Here is a 14,592-nt window from a genome sequence, read left to right as displayed (position 1 = left end):
CATGTAGGGGAAGGAACATGCACCCTCATATCATTTTAACTGCAAAGAGAAGGATCGAAAATAGGTTATTTGCCCCTCTACCAATATTAATGGCTAGAAATCACATTACTATGTGTAGTGGCAAAATAGAAGAATCATAGCAAGTACATGTGGATAAGGTCCTAAGAATGGAGATAAATCGATGGCTTCAATATTTTTATACATTTGTTGCTTTTGTTGCATACTTATTTCTCCCTATTGTCTAGTAAAAGACCATGTTCCATTTTAGTTGTTGTATTTCTAGGTTATTCTAAGGGTATTACTTAGATATACAATTTTAATGTTATTGCCTAGGGTAACAAAAACATTATAAAGTAGTAAAGCTTGGACAAGTGGCTACCGGAAGTAGTCACACCTATCATAAGTACAGGAGAGAAAAAATGTGTGGGGCCCCGCACCTCAAACCAGCGTGACATAGTAAGGTGAAGAACCATGCAGCTTCGTGATATGACAATCATGGATCTTAACCCCAAGAGATGGATTAAAAATTGTTTGACCCTCTGCAAGAATTAGCTAGAAGTCACATTATTTTGTGAAGTGGCAAGATGGAAGAATCATAGGAAGTGCCAAATAAATACATATGAGAATAAGAGAATGCCATGGTTTCAATCTTCTAGTGAGTTTGTTTCTTTTGAGGCTCGCTTTCATCTTCTATTTGTCTAGTTAGAGACCCTCTTTGGTTTTAGCTAGTCTATGTTCCTAGGTTATTGTGTGGTTCAGAACAGGTTATACTGCGTGGACCTAAGGCCCAACGAAAGTTGATTGAAAAATGGAAAAAATACATATGTAGGATGAGTATGACGCTTCATCTCAAGATAGGAGATAGGTTAGTGTGCAAATTATGGGCCAACTAAATTTGATTAAAGAAATGGCAGAAAATCAAACCCCCTCGATAGACCCTACACATACTAAAGTTGGTTGCACTCTTTCTTAGCTTTGTGCAAGGCCAAATTTTTTATGTTCATTATATTGCTCAGCTATGGTAAGCTCATGTCAAACATGCATTCCTCTATGATAGAAAGATGGAAGAAGTCCATGAGGATTGTGGCTCCTTGAAAAAAACATGAAGGAGCCATATGTATTATCAAGTTGTAAAGACAAATGTGTCATGTTTTACCAAAAATGTTGAGATTGAAATACACACATAAGAAACCCACACCCTCCAGTGGCACAAAGTGCTTAGTACCCCTCCCAATTATAGACGAAAACTAGTATGGTCATAATGCTTAGTACCCTTCCCAATTATAGATGAAAACTAATGGTTATAAATTCGATTGAAACTTTTGTTTTCTTTCATTCATATCTACAAACTCTACGTGTCATGTTTTACTAAAAATGTGAGATTGAAATAAACACATAAGAAACCCACACCCTCCAGTGGCACAAAGTGCTTAGTACCCCTCGCAATTATAGATGAAAACTAGTATGGGCATAACTTCGGTTGAAACTTTTGTTTTGTTTCATACATATCTGCAAATACACATAAGAAACCCACACCCTCTAGTGGCACAAAGTTCTTAGTACCCCTCCCAATTATAGACGAAAACTAGTATGGGCATAATGCTTAGTACCCCTCCCAATTATAGATGAAAACTAGTATGGTTACATCTTCGATTGAAATTTTTGTTTTGTTTCATCCATATCTACAAATTCTACTCAATTAGAAGCAAGTTTTGCTTCTGCTTGAAGATTTCAATTACATTCCTTTACACGTTTTCTATAATATATTTACATGAACACACATGATATAAGTAGTAAAAGAGTTCAATTAAAACAAAGTGGAAGCATTAAATTATTCAGCAACAAACTAGTGAATTCCTTCATGCATACCTTCGTTAACATTGCCCATTACATCTGTTAAATCTTCATCAGCCCTAAACTCACAGTATGTGTTATCAAGGCTTGCCTTAATTTCCACACTACTAGAACTCAAAACAAAAACCATGAACAAAGGTGGGGAAAAAACGAAACAAAACAAAGGAAAGCAAACATGAAAAACAAAATATCAAACTAAAATTTAGCATGGCCATGCTCAAAATGTAACAAAAATAACAGCCATAGCTGTAAAAGAACAAAGGAATAACAAGCAATAGCAAAATATACAAATAGCAATAACAGAAAACCAAAAAAAAAAAAAACAAACAAATAGTAGACATAGAGTCTTCTCGCAATCCCAAAAAGTGTCCATGGGCAATCAACGACGTCCTGCACATCAAAAAATAGAAGAGTATTAAATAGAGACCATAAAATATTCTTATAAATAATATTAAATACACACCAAATATCTTATGAGAAATATAAAACAAAGACCAATATGATGATTCCACAGCAAATAGCATGGACTTTGAACCAAAAGAGAACCCACCTCTACCACCACCTCTTCACTGCACTATAATATAGTGTTTCTCACATAGATATTTCAATAGTTTTATCCATTATCCTCCATGTTACTTTTCCTACATTGCATTGCACTTGATATTTAAATAAGTAAAAAACAAATTAAGATGCCTAATTTAAATGAACACAAATAACCCAAGAATTTGCATTGACAAAATGCTCTTGTATATCCCTCAACTTACCATTGATGGCAGTTGAATTCTTTATTGTTTCAGATGTGCTTTTTTTTATCAGTTTGTAACAGACTTTGGAATTGTTGAACCTTGATTTACATGCCCAAGCACAGTATCACTTGCAGCATTGTCATTACATGGATTTATATTTGTTGTTTACCTGCAATATCATCAAACTCAGGCTGCTGTGAAGAAAATAGTTCTAACAAATAAATGATGGATGTTTACTGCAATAATTCCTTTTGATCTGGTCTTTTCACTCAACTAAACGTATATAATATTGTTATATGAAAAATTTAACTTATTATCCATACCTTAAGGAGAGTTGATGCCATTTGAATTGGATGTTGACTTGGTTTGTTCATATAAATCCAACATTTGATTGCTAACCTCTACACAAAAATTAACAATTGAAGTGGGTAGATTCCTACATGTCCAAATTGACAAGTCACTTATTGTCAGTCCCCTAATTCCAAATATATCTCGCCTAACAACAATTGATGTGTATGAGCAATCAACAAACATTTAGATATGATGACATTATGCAAAGTTTGAGCATTATTATAAACTTGAACACTTTGCAAAAACACCATATTATATCAAAGCAGATAAGCTAACCCTCACGCTAGTGCGGAGTCGCATGAAAATCCTCCCACCAAGGCCTCTCTCCATCTAATGGCAGTTTAACCTTAAAAAACTTAGCAATAAAGATAGCTCCAACATCAATATGTTAAGGCATGCACTGGATGCAAAGAGTTGTAATCCCCATAAACATAAAGCCATTTTCTAATCTTGCTGAAAATCCAAAGACGAATGCAATCCAAAAGGCAAAAAATACTGAAGAATAAGGATAAGAGACTGGAACACTCACCCATTATTCACAAAATTCCATGCTAGTGCCAAAAAATTTTCTGCAACATCAAAAATCTTGATTTGCAGAAACAACGTATTTGTATGGATGTTGCACAATAAAAGCAAAGGCCAGTGTGGAAAGAAGAAACTGCTCTGACATGAGTACCGCCTATCCCTACATATCCCTGTTAGTCATAACACTCTTGAAAATCAAAGCAAGCTGCATAAATACAAACGAAGAATGCTACACAAACATCGAATCCATAAGATACATCCAAAATGTTAGCTCCTTAAAGTTCATTAGCTAAAAAGAACATAAAACATGTTGCAACATCAAGTTATGCACCATTCCAAACCATAACTTTTTTCCAATATGTTCAACAGCAGTAGGGTTCCTCTTTTGCAGAACATCCTAAGCCAACATTATAACATCTCGAGGAAGAACAAAAGTTTCTTCTACCTTACATGCAGTCGCAATAGTCTACACAAGGAAGTACATATAACTAATCATCAAAAGGTTGTATTTACAACATTTGCACTAATCACAATATGCATCCCCAAAAATATACTAAATTGAACAAAACAAAACAAAACATGATAGAAAAATGTGAGCCTACAAACCAAAAATAAATTATATAGATATTAGCTAATATCTTCTTGCATGTTTTCTAATATTTTATAAGTTCAATCTACTCAGATCTCCATCCGCTTCATCCCCTCCTAAAAATGTTGATATCAATGTGGTGAAAATAACTTGTGAATTGAAAATAAATAAGAGTTTAGAAACTTAAACTTGTGTCAATTTTTTACTATTTGCCTCAAATTGGGATGACAAACCTGACTATTTAAAAATAATTAAACCTTGAAAAGAAGTCTAACCTTCCAAAACGTGTCTTGCCTTAAGGTCAAAAAATTTGATAGCATGCCTAATATTAATGTATTCACAAGAAAGAAAATTGCTTTCCCATCAAAAATATAGTTTTGCCATGTCCCAATTAAAAAATGATGCAGCAAAACATAGTTTACAAGGTTGCAGAAAACCCAAAGAACAAGAAAAAAGAACTAAACAGTTGTCCTACTTGAAAATTTTGATAAGTGACAATATATTTTGGAAAAATTGATGTCTAGATGCATGCAATACAATAAATATTGCTAGGTAGAAAGGGATCTTGGTTGAAATCTTAAATCAGATATTTAGATATCCACAATATTGTTGAAACTTGAGACACTTATTTTATGCACTGAAATTCAGGGGTACATTGGATTCATGGGCATAACAATTGATGTTCTACAACGTTATCCAGCTCGTATAAAAAATGTTTCTTTGATTGCTATTGTAGATATATTTGTCCCTTGATGTTATCAGAACACTTATTTTAACCACCCACAGAATTCTTAGATTCAAAGGTAAATGTGTTATGGCAAATTTTAAACAGTTTGTCCTACTTGAAAAATTGGATAACTGAGAATATAATTTGGAAAAACTAACATCTAGATGTATGGAATACAAGAAATGTTTCTAGGTAGAAAAGGGTGTTCATATGTTTAAATTAGATATTTAGATGTCCACGATATTGTTCAAACTTGAGACACTTTTATATGCATTGAAATTCAGGGGTACATTGGATTCTTGCGCGTGAAGTCATCCATCAATTAGAAATAAGTAAGGCTCACCTACTACTAGAGACCAATTCTCCCTCAACCTAAAACACGCCCCACCATAATGAAAAGAGCATTCAACATATTGTTTACTTTGTTACAATCGTCAGTAACTATAATACTCATTGACTCAATCCTAAAACAATTGACTGATATTCTCTGATAAAAATAGTGGCATTTTCAAGGATGATGAATTGTTGAGATTGAAAGAACTTGAAAGTAGGAAAGGAAGGTTAAACTGTTAAGGCAAAAGGATATGGATTGAAGGATGAAGATAAAAGCCACCTAGCTTGATTTGGGGTAAAAGAACACCAAGTATTTCTATCACTTTGATAGAAAAAGAATCAATTCTATTTGGAGCATGAAAAATGCAAATGGCCTTGACATAAAGGGGTTCCATGACTTGGTTGAGCTAGTTAGAGACTTTGGAAAACAATATTCAAGAGCCAACTAGGGCTAATATAGCAAACATCATCCAAGTGGTGACACAATTTCCTAGATTAGTGTCAGCAGAGGACAATAAAGATATGTTTGAAGAAATTTCTAGCTTTGAACTTTATTTCGTTCTTTCTTCAATGAATAGGGAAAAAAGCCTAGGGCTTTATGGGTGGACGCTTGAGTTGTTTCTGAGTTTCTTTAACCTAATGGGAAATTATCTTCTTAGGGAGTTGGAGGTTAGGTTAATTAGAAAAGTACCTGTGGCCACCAATGCCACATTCATAGTATTAATTCCTAGAGTTGATAATCCAAATTTTCCTACCAGCCAATGGCATTGACAATTTCCTTTATCGATCCAACAACCTTGACCTTTCCCCACACCTTCTTGATAACTGCTACCATTCCCTCAATTCCACACTCAAAAAACGGCCAAACCAACAACCATGGAGGCCTCAACAATGTTGGCCAATTAAGCAAAAAACAAGCATTTTTTCCACCTCTTAGTAGCCTAGAAAACAACATCCTTTGAGGCAACCAAATTTGCCTACCTAGCCTACACCTAATCCCAACAGATAGCAAGCCCAACCAGTCTACAACAACATAACAATAGACCTTTCAACTTACTCTCTCACGACCTTAGATTGTGAGGGGCAATTTCAATCAAAAAAATGATAGAAAACCCAAATCCAGAAATCACCTTCAAACAAAAGAATGAAGAGCATCCAATACCTTCTCTTCTTACTCAGTTTGATCCAGGTTGAAATATTTCTCCACTTGAAGAACAATATGAAATCCCACATTTCCGGAAAGACTAGATTAGCCCAAACTTAAGCCTCAATCTGAGATTGATATCTTAGGGGAATGAAAAAAACATGTGTCAATATCTTTTTGTTGCAAGATATCAACAATGTGCCATGCCATAATTGACTTCCCAAGAGGAAAGAAGCAAGATACTAAAATCATCTCAACTAGTAGGCTAGCTTCCTGACCTTATGTTGGGAAATATTGGTACTTTGATCTAGGTAGACATGTTGTAGAGGTTTTCATAAGGAAGACACTCATCCCAAAGTACATTTATATTTATTTGGGAGGAGCCATCAATGTCTTAACTAAAGACATCATGGAGAAGTTAAACCTTCAAAGGATGTTAAGGCAAAATGCCATTGTTCTTCAAATGGTTGGCAGATCCGCTATTAAGTGAAAGGGATCCTAGAAGATGTAGTTATGCTTACTGGTTCTTGAGAATACCCAACATATTGGATAGTGACGTAGAAGATGTAGTTATGTCTATTGATTCTTGAGACGCAAATCCCCACTGTTCTTCAAATGGTAGGCAAATCCACTATTAAGTGGGAAGGGATTCTTGAGAATACCCAACATATTGAATCGTGATGTAGAAGCAATTCATGAGAATACCCTAACATGTTGGGCAGTGCTACATACTAAAAGTGGGCTTAGTGGTTAACCTATCATATTGGAAAGACCTTGGTTGGCTACTGGCTCATATTGGTTACAAATCATGAGAAATTACAATCTACCATGGCAACTTAGTTCAAAATATTACCATGTATCCCCTTGCCCATTGTTTCCTTTATTATGAGGAACCATTGTGAATTCACCAAGACAATATAGAGATTTTTCCCTAAGATTCTTTTCATCCAATTCTCACCATAGACAGGGCCTTAAATTTGAAGGAACCCACTAGAGACACAATGCTTACAAACTTAATGCAAAGTATGTATCCTTCTGATCTCCGAATCAGATAACATAGTGAACATATTAATGACAAAGCACTCAAGACAGAAGATCCAGCGATAACTATAGTACCTTATTCTGAGATAGTAAGCTCAATAACACTTCCATCTTCCTTAAGTACCTAGATGACTATTTTATTGCAAAGATCCTCAAACAATCTATTGTTGTTGTAGAAATCAACCCTAGTAGAACTCTTAACATAAATAAAAAACTACAACCCAGCCAAAAGCCAGAGCTAATTCATTTGTTGCGGACGCACAATTATGTTTTCACTTGGAATTATTAAGACATGCAAGGTGTTGACCCTACTATCTGTAAGCACCATATCTACATGCAAGAGAGTTATCTTCCTATCCACCAAACCCAAAGAAAAATGAACCCAACACTCAAGGACATAGTTAAAGAAGAGATTTAAAAATTGTTGAGTGTTGGCTATATTTACCTTATATCCAACAGTGAGTGGGTTTCTCCATTGGTTATCATACCAAAGAAGAGAGGAAAATGGAGAGTTTGTGTGAACTACCAAGACCTCAATAAATCCAGTCATAGGTAAATGGATCCAACACATATCAAAGATCAACTTTTTGTTGATTAAGGCCTTTTCTAGGCCGAGCTCTAAGGATTGTCAAGGTCGAGTTTGAAGTTTGTTATGAGTCGGATTGAAGTCTAATTTGTTGAGCTATTAAAGGGTCGAATTCTAAGTCAACTCAGGTCTATTAGGCCAAGTTTCAGTGTTGTCAAAAGGTTGAGATTTGTTCTAAGGGTTGAGGTCTAGAGTTGTTTCTAAGCTAAGTTTAGGGTTGTCCTGGTTAATATTCTAAGTTTAATCTAGGTATGATCCAAGGTACTCGTTTTCAAATATGTAGCAGCACGAGATATGTCCAAAATGTGATTTTTTTATCTCTAAAATTTGAAGGTACCTTGATCTACATCTAATCCAAGGTACTCATTTGCAAACATGTAGCAGCACAAGATATGTCCAAAATGTTGAATTTTTTCTCTTAAGTTTGAAGGTACCCTGCACATTATCATTGCATGAACCTGGGCTGAGGATACTCTGTATTTTCTTCTTATTGTACATTGGTTATGTGCTTGGTATTTTTCCTACACTATCTATGTGGTTGTCCTAAAGTAAAGGCATATTTATCTTTGACATTCACTGCACTACTCTTGTGTTTATCTTAGAGCAAAGAGATATATTGTTATTCACTAGGGCAGACTTGTATACTCATCATGGTATTGTCATTTTGTATTTGTTGTGTGATCATACATGCTTCATTGTGGTATATTCTAAGTGTCAATATATGGTACAGACCTATCCTTTGTTGTGACAGCACATACCTTATACTTAAGTTTTCACTACATAGACCTATCCTAATGTGACCTTGTGGGCCCTACAGACTCTGGCCAAGTAACTTTGTGGGGGTGACCTTATTTGTTGTGTTATACCTTGGCCTTCTCCCTATAGACCAAGACACCTGTGAAAAGATTGATGTGTATAAATCATGGCTTGTGCAATTGCTATCTTCACCTCTTGTAGGTTGAAACCCAGTGCAAGCTTAATCTAAGTGAGCAATGATATGATTCAGTGACAAGTTCAAGGGAAAGTAGTAGGTTCAAAATACTAACAGTTTGGACAGAGTTTACAACCTTCATGTACTGCAACAACATTGCATAAAATATGCCATCTGAGCAATGATATGAGGTTGATGATCTCATGTTTCCCAAGGCAGCAATGGAGATAGCTAAAGGCTTGGTACAGGAAAAATTTGTGGCTCATTGGATTGTGCATGTGAGAAAAAGCCAACAATGACATGATTTTGTAAAAAGGGGCAGCATTGAGGAGAGCTATTTCATTCGTGATAACATTGACAATAGTACTATGACAGTTGGACTCAAGTAGAGGCAGTGCAGTGTAGCAGTAGTATTGACAACAATAATACCAGTACTATTGATAACAGTGGTTGGACAACTATTAGAGTCGTGGTTGTATAGTGCAGTGGCTAAGCATCGTACTCTATCATATTCAGATATCTTATCTTCAGGGTGGTAAGGTGGTGCAAGGCAGAGATTTAAGTCTCCTTCTATTTGGTGCCTGCTTCAGAACACTTCAGGGTGGCAGGGTGGTGCTAGGGCAAGTTGTTGTTGGTGCAGCAAGTTGGTGCTTGCAGGATGTTGGTGCATCCTTTCAGTTGGAGTCGATGAAACTAGGGGGTTGGTGCCTCCTTCCACTTGATGTTGGGGAATCTTAGAAGTCGGTGCTTCCTATTGTTGTGATTTTATTTGTTGTGTTATACCTTGGCATTCTACCTATAGACCAAGTCACCTATGAAAATATTGATGTGTATAAATCACAGCTTGTCCAATTGCTATCTTCGCCTCTTGTAGGTTGAAACCCAGTGCAAGCCTAAGATAAGTGAGCAATGGTAAGATTCAGTGACAAGTTCAAGGGAACGTAGCAAGTTCAAAATAACAGTATAGACAGATTTTATAACCTTCATGTACTACAACATAGCATAAAATATGCCATTTGAGAAGTGATCTGAGGTTGATGATCTCGTGTTTCCTAAGGCAGCAATAGAGACAGCTTAAGGCTATGGACAGGACAGATATGTGGCACAATGGATTGTGCATGTGGAAAAAAGCTAACAGTGACGTGATTTAGTAAAAAGGGGCAATGTTGAGGAGAGCTATCTCATTGGTGATAGCATTGACAACAATATTATGACAATTAGAGATGGGTCACTTTTTGAGGGCTTGTGCCCCTTTGCTTTGTACATGTGGTATGAATCCCCCTCAAATTATATACTTTATATTAGTTAATTAAAGAAGATAGCATTTTGCCCCTCCATAGGCTAGAGTAGGGGATTTTAGCCTAGAAATTTAATATTTTAATGCAAGGGAAGTTGAGCACCTCCTCTATAAGAAATCCCTTAGCAAGTCTAAAATTTCTAAAATTCCTCTCGTTTCATAATTTTGGCTATGGATGGATGAGTTGAATGACTTCATGAGAAGTTTGCACTGATGTGGATAGTTCTCTCTTGATAGATATTGGTAGATCTTGATGAGGAAGGCCTTGTTGATGTGGATAAACTTTTTTCATGAATGGTTATTAGTGAATTTTGATAGATGCATAATAAGTCAAGTAGGATATTTTTCTTTATCTTGTTCAAGTTGATGGATAAGTGTTATTAAAAAATTCACCATAGTTTTGTCGGTATTTTTATCTCATTATCTTCCTTCAACAATATTTTCGTCTAATTCTTTTGAGGTGACCTATGTGAAACTCCCTCTCTTATTTATCCTTACAAATTGTGGGGTCCCTAGTCCCAGACCTCTAGCGTACACAAGTTAGTCTACTCTAGTCCTTGAAGGTAAATTTGCTCTAAGCATCTTTGGACCTCTCAACAAGCTCTTTTGAGATGACTTAAGCGGAGCTCTCTCTCCCTTATCCCATCTTTGAAGATTGAAGGACACTAGGTGAAAACTATAGGGCACAAAAGTTAGTTTGCTCTAGTATTTGAAGCTAAATCTACTATGTTTCTCCCCAATTGTGTTGCTCCTTGATCCCATATGCCCCCAAAATATATTGGCAAGTTAAGGCATTTGTCTTCTATCATCCATCACCCTTTGTCCTCATAAATCATTTAAACTATTTTGTTCTTTGAAGCTAAATCTACTTTATTTCTCATCAATTGTGTTGCCCAATATGCCCCCAAAATATATTGGTATGTTAAGGAACTAATCTTCTATCCTCCATCACCCTTTGTCCTCATAAATCATTTAAACTATTTTGTTGGGGTTTTACTCTGTGATTCCTTGCTTTGGTCTCCTTGGGGACCTTTTCCCTTGAACTCAAACCTAGAAATCACCCAAAATACCTCTAGCAAAACCTATCCACCTTAAAACCTAATGATTCAATCCTTTGATTGGTCATATTTGAAGTAGAAACCTTATGTAACTATTGACTTGGTTGGACCATGACATTAAATCCATGAGGTCTGCTAGGGAGAACCTCAGTTGAGAGTCGGCCAAAAGTGAGAAGAAGGTTGGTGAAGTGACAATTGGCTTCCTCTTGAGTACATGGGATCCCACACTTGAGCTTTTGGGCTTTATCTCGAGAAGTGAAATATTTTGTTGCAGTAGGACCTACCTTAACTTCCCTATTCACTAAACCCAAAACAAAAAACAAAAACAAAAAAATAATGACCAAAAAATCTTAAAATGGAAACAAAAAATTGCATTAGCAATATTAAACAAATATTGAATGTAGTGTGAGAAATCACAAATTTATCAGCAAGTTTATGTAAAAAATCATATTATGAAGACCAAAAATTGTATACCCTAAATAAGTAAAAAGGGAGTACTATCATATTTGAAACAAAAAGAAACTCATAACAAAACCAAAAGAGAACTTACCCTTTGTCTCATGCCTTTGCACTTTTCTAAATTGTCCCATATCTCTCCCACACAAAATATTTCAATAGGTTCGTCAATGTGTCTCCACACCCTTTATATCCATTGTAGCGCACTTAGTAAACAATAGCTTCATTAATGCTTCTACACGTCCCTTATCTGCAATGCAAATGCACTCAACAAATGAATAAATCACAAAAAATATAAGATGCATCTAATTTAAATAAGCACACATGGAATCATATATACCTCATAATTCTTAGCCTCCACTTTCAGCTAATTTAAATAAGCACACATGGAATCATATATACGTCATAATTCTTAGCCTCCACTTTCAGCGAATGCACCTATGGAATCTACATCAACACTAGGACCTGCTTTTATTTCACAAACTACCCAACCAAACCGAAAAATATTAAACATAAAAAACAAAATCTTAAGAGAAACAACAAATTTATTATGAAAAATATTAAATAGTATTATGAGAAATATTACCATAGAGGCGAACCAATGTTCTTAAAGAGTGGACTTGAAAGGAAAACAAATTAGCATGTGATGATCACAAATGCAACAAAATAAGAAATATTAATGGAAAACGAAACAAAGGAACTCACCCTTCATGTTAGAAGATAACTCACCCTCAAAACCATTGCCTCTACCTTTGCTATAGTGCCCCACATCTCTCTGACACAAAAATTCAATGATTTCATCAATGCTCCTCCACCTTCTTTAATCTGCATTTCATTTAAATTTAAACAAACACATATGATATGATTATGAATCAACAAATGAGTTAAATTAAAACAAGCATGGAACTATATAATTATTTAGCAACGAACAAGTAAATTATTCAATTACTCAATACATACCTCCATCGCTTTTGCCCACTACACTCAAAACCCACAAAATGGGTTGTAAGGACCTATTTAATTTCCTCACCCACCCAAAAAAAAAGAATGAAAGTAAGAAAAATAGATGAGGCACATAAGAAAGACAAAATATCAAACCACAAGTTAGCATGGCCATGCTCATAAATGCAAAAAAAAAAATTCCATAAAAGTGGCAAATTACACCAAAATTAACAAACAAACAAAAAAGTTGAGAGAAACAATAGATTAAGGCTCTAATCTGCAACCCCAAAATGTGTCAATGGCCAACCAAGGACACCCTGTACACCAAAAACATATGAGAAATATTAAATACGCATAACATGTGTGAAATATGAAACAAAGATCAAAAATATTTTATGAGAAATCTTAAATAGAGCCAACAATATTATGAGTAGTCTTATACACTACAAAGTACATCTTATGCAAACATTAAAAATCATCAACCGTGAATACGTAAGGAGGGAGGAGAACTGTTGTATTTCATAAAAGAATTTCATAGCAAATCATACACGAATTTTGCACCCAAAAAGAACTTTCATCTACCTTTACCTCTACCTCTGCACTTTACTACAATCTCTCTCTCATAAAGATATTTCAATGGTTTCATTGATGATCCTCCATATTCCACTATCTGCATTGTATTGCACTGAATTAAATAACATGCAAAAATATGAAATACACATAAAATGCTATAAGATATCTGAAATAAAAATTGAAAAAATTAAGAGTAATATCAAAGAATGATCAAAAATATTATGAGCAATCTTACGTACTAGAAAGTGCATCTTATGTAAACACTAAAAGTCATAAACCCTAAATAGGTAAGGAAGAAGGATCATATATAGGTAAATAAGTAATCATAGATAATGTATGGACATTTGCACCAAAAGAGAACTCACCTCTACCTTTGCATACTATTGAAATCTCTCCCTCACAAGAAAATTTTAGTAGTTTAGCTAGTAATATTTTGCATTGCATTGCCTGCATTACATTAAGAAGCCTAGAATTTTAGAAAACATATATGGAACTATACATAAACAAAAAATCATAAACCCTAAATAGGTAAGAGGAAGGATCATATATAGGTAAATAGGTAATAGCAGATCATATATGGACATTTGCACCAAAAGAAACTCACCTCTACCTTCACACACTATTGCAATCTCTCCCTCACAAGGACATTTTAGTAGTTTAGTTAGTAACCTTTTATGTTACATTACCTGCATTACATTATGTCAATAACAAGATAAATGACAAATAATGTAAGATGCCTAAATTTTATATAAACATAGATGGAACTATGCATAAACGAAAAATCATAATTCCTCAATAACAAAGGAGGGAGAATCATTGTATTGAAACAAGAAAATATCCATGTTGGAATTGTTGAGAAATCTAGGGCATTTAGATTTAGGAGATTTATCTTTGATGATAACTACTTGTGAATGCTTTTTACTTCATTAGATTAGGATCTTCGCTTTAGTTAGATTATTATAGTGTTCTTCTTCATCAAACAGCTACCAAATCATAAACAATAAAGAGACAAAAGACACAAAATGTAGGTGATCAGCCAAGGCCAAAACCTCTCCAACTTGAGAGGAAAACCCAAATGAATTCTTTGAATACCAAGGCCAAGACCTAGACCCTTGACCTCTTTGCCTCTCCAAGACCAAGTCACAAGATCCTTCCTTTTCTACCTTCTTCTTGACCGAGTCAACACTAGTCAAAACTTCTTCTTGCACTGCACTTCTTGCCCACCCTGAAATTTTTGGCCTCTTTTCCACGGATCTGCAGTTTGTACTTCTACAATCTCACATGTGGGAGGAGTAGGAACAAGTTTGGAGGTGTTTCCCTTCTTCGCTATATTTGGAGACTTTTCTAAGTGAACTTGGCTAGTAGTAGAGTTGATTTGGAGATCCTTTAATTACTCCTTGGACTGTTATGACACCACTACAGAAACCCTAGTTTTTTTT

The 14,592-nt window shown here is 35.1% G+C and overlaps 1 long non-coding RNA gene and 1 pseudogene across 6 annotated transcripts in view; both read right to left on the bottom strand.

Annotated features, from left to right (window-relative positions):
• The window catches only part of LOC149143887 (protein TOPLESS-RELATED PROTEIN 2-like), a 49,286-nt pseudogene extending 36,672 nt beyond the window's left edge, over window positions 1–12,614 (bottom strand). Inside the window, exons 1-6 of the transcript XR_016263992.1 lie at window positions 11,979–12,614; window positions 11,733–11,888; window positions 2,924–3,646; window positions 2,619–2,769; window positions 2,405–2,495; window positions 1,870–2,244 (exon numbers count right to left, since the gene is read on the bottom strand). The product of XR_016263992.1 is annotated as a protein TOPLESS-RELATED PROTEIN 2-like (transcript). The remainder of the gene's footprint in view (window positions 1–1,869; window positions 2,245–2,404; window positions 2,496–2,618; window positions 2,770–2,923; window positions 3,647–11,732; window positions 11,889–11,978) is intronic.
• A 286-nt stretch (window positions 12,615–12,900) lies between these two features.
• Window positions 12,901–14,592, bottom strand: part of LOC149143885 (uncharacterized) — an 80,056-nt gene continuing 78,364 nt past the window's right edge. For 4 of the 5 annotated variants that reach the window (XR_016264259.1, XR_016264262.1, XR_016264260.1 and 1 more), the window contains one exon: window positions 12,901–13,839. This is a non-coding gene — a long non-coding RNA (uncharacterized LOC149143885). The remainder of the gene's footprint in view (window positions 13,840–14,592) is intronic. The other variant, XR_016264261.1, reaches the window with a different exon arrangement.

The sequence above is a fragment of the Pinus tabuliformis genome, chromosome X (assembly GCF_031772625.1).
Source record: "Pinus tabuliformis cultivar Carrire ecotype Pingquan chromosome X, CPIR1, whole genome shotgun sequence".
NCBI classification, from domain to species: Eukaryota; Viridiplantae; Streptophyta; class Pinopsida; order Pinales; family Pinaceae; genus Pinus; species Pinus tabuliformis.
Note: the sequence above shows the minus strand (reverse complement) of the source record. Positions and strands in the feature narration are given on the sequence as shown.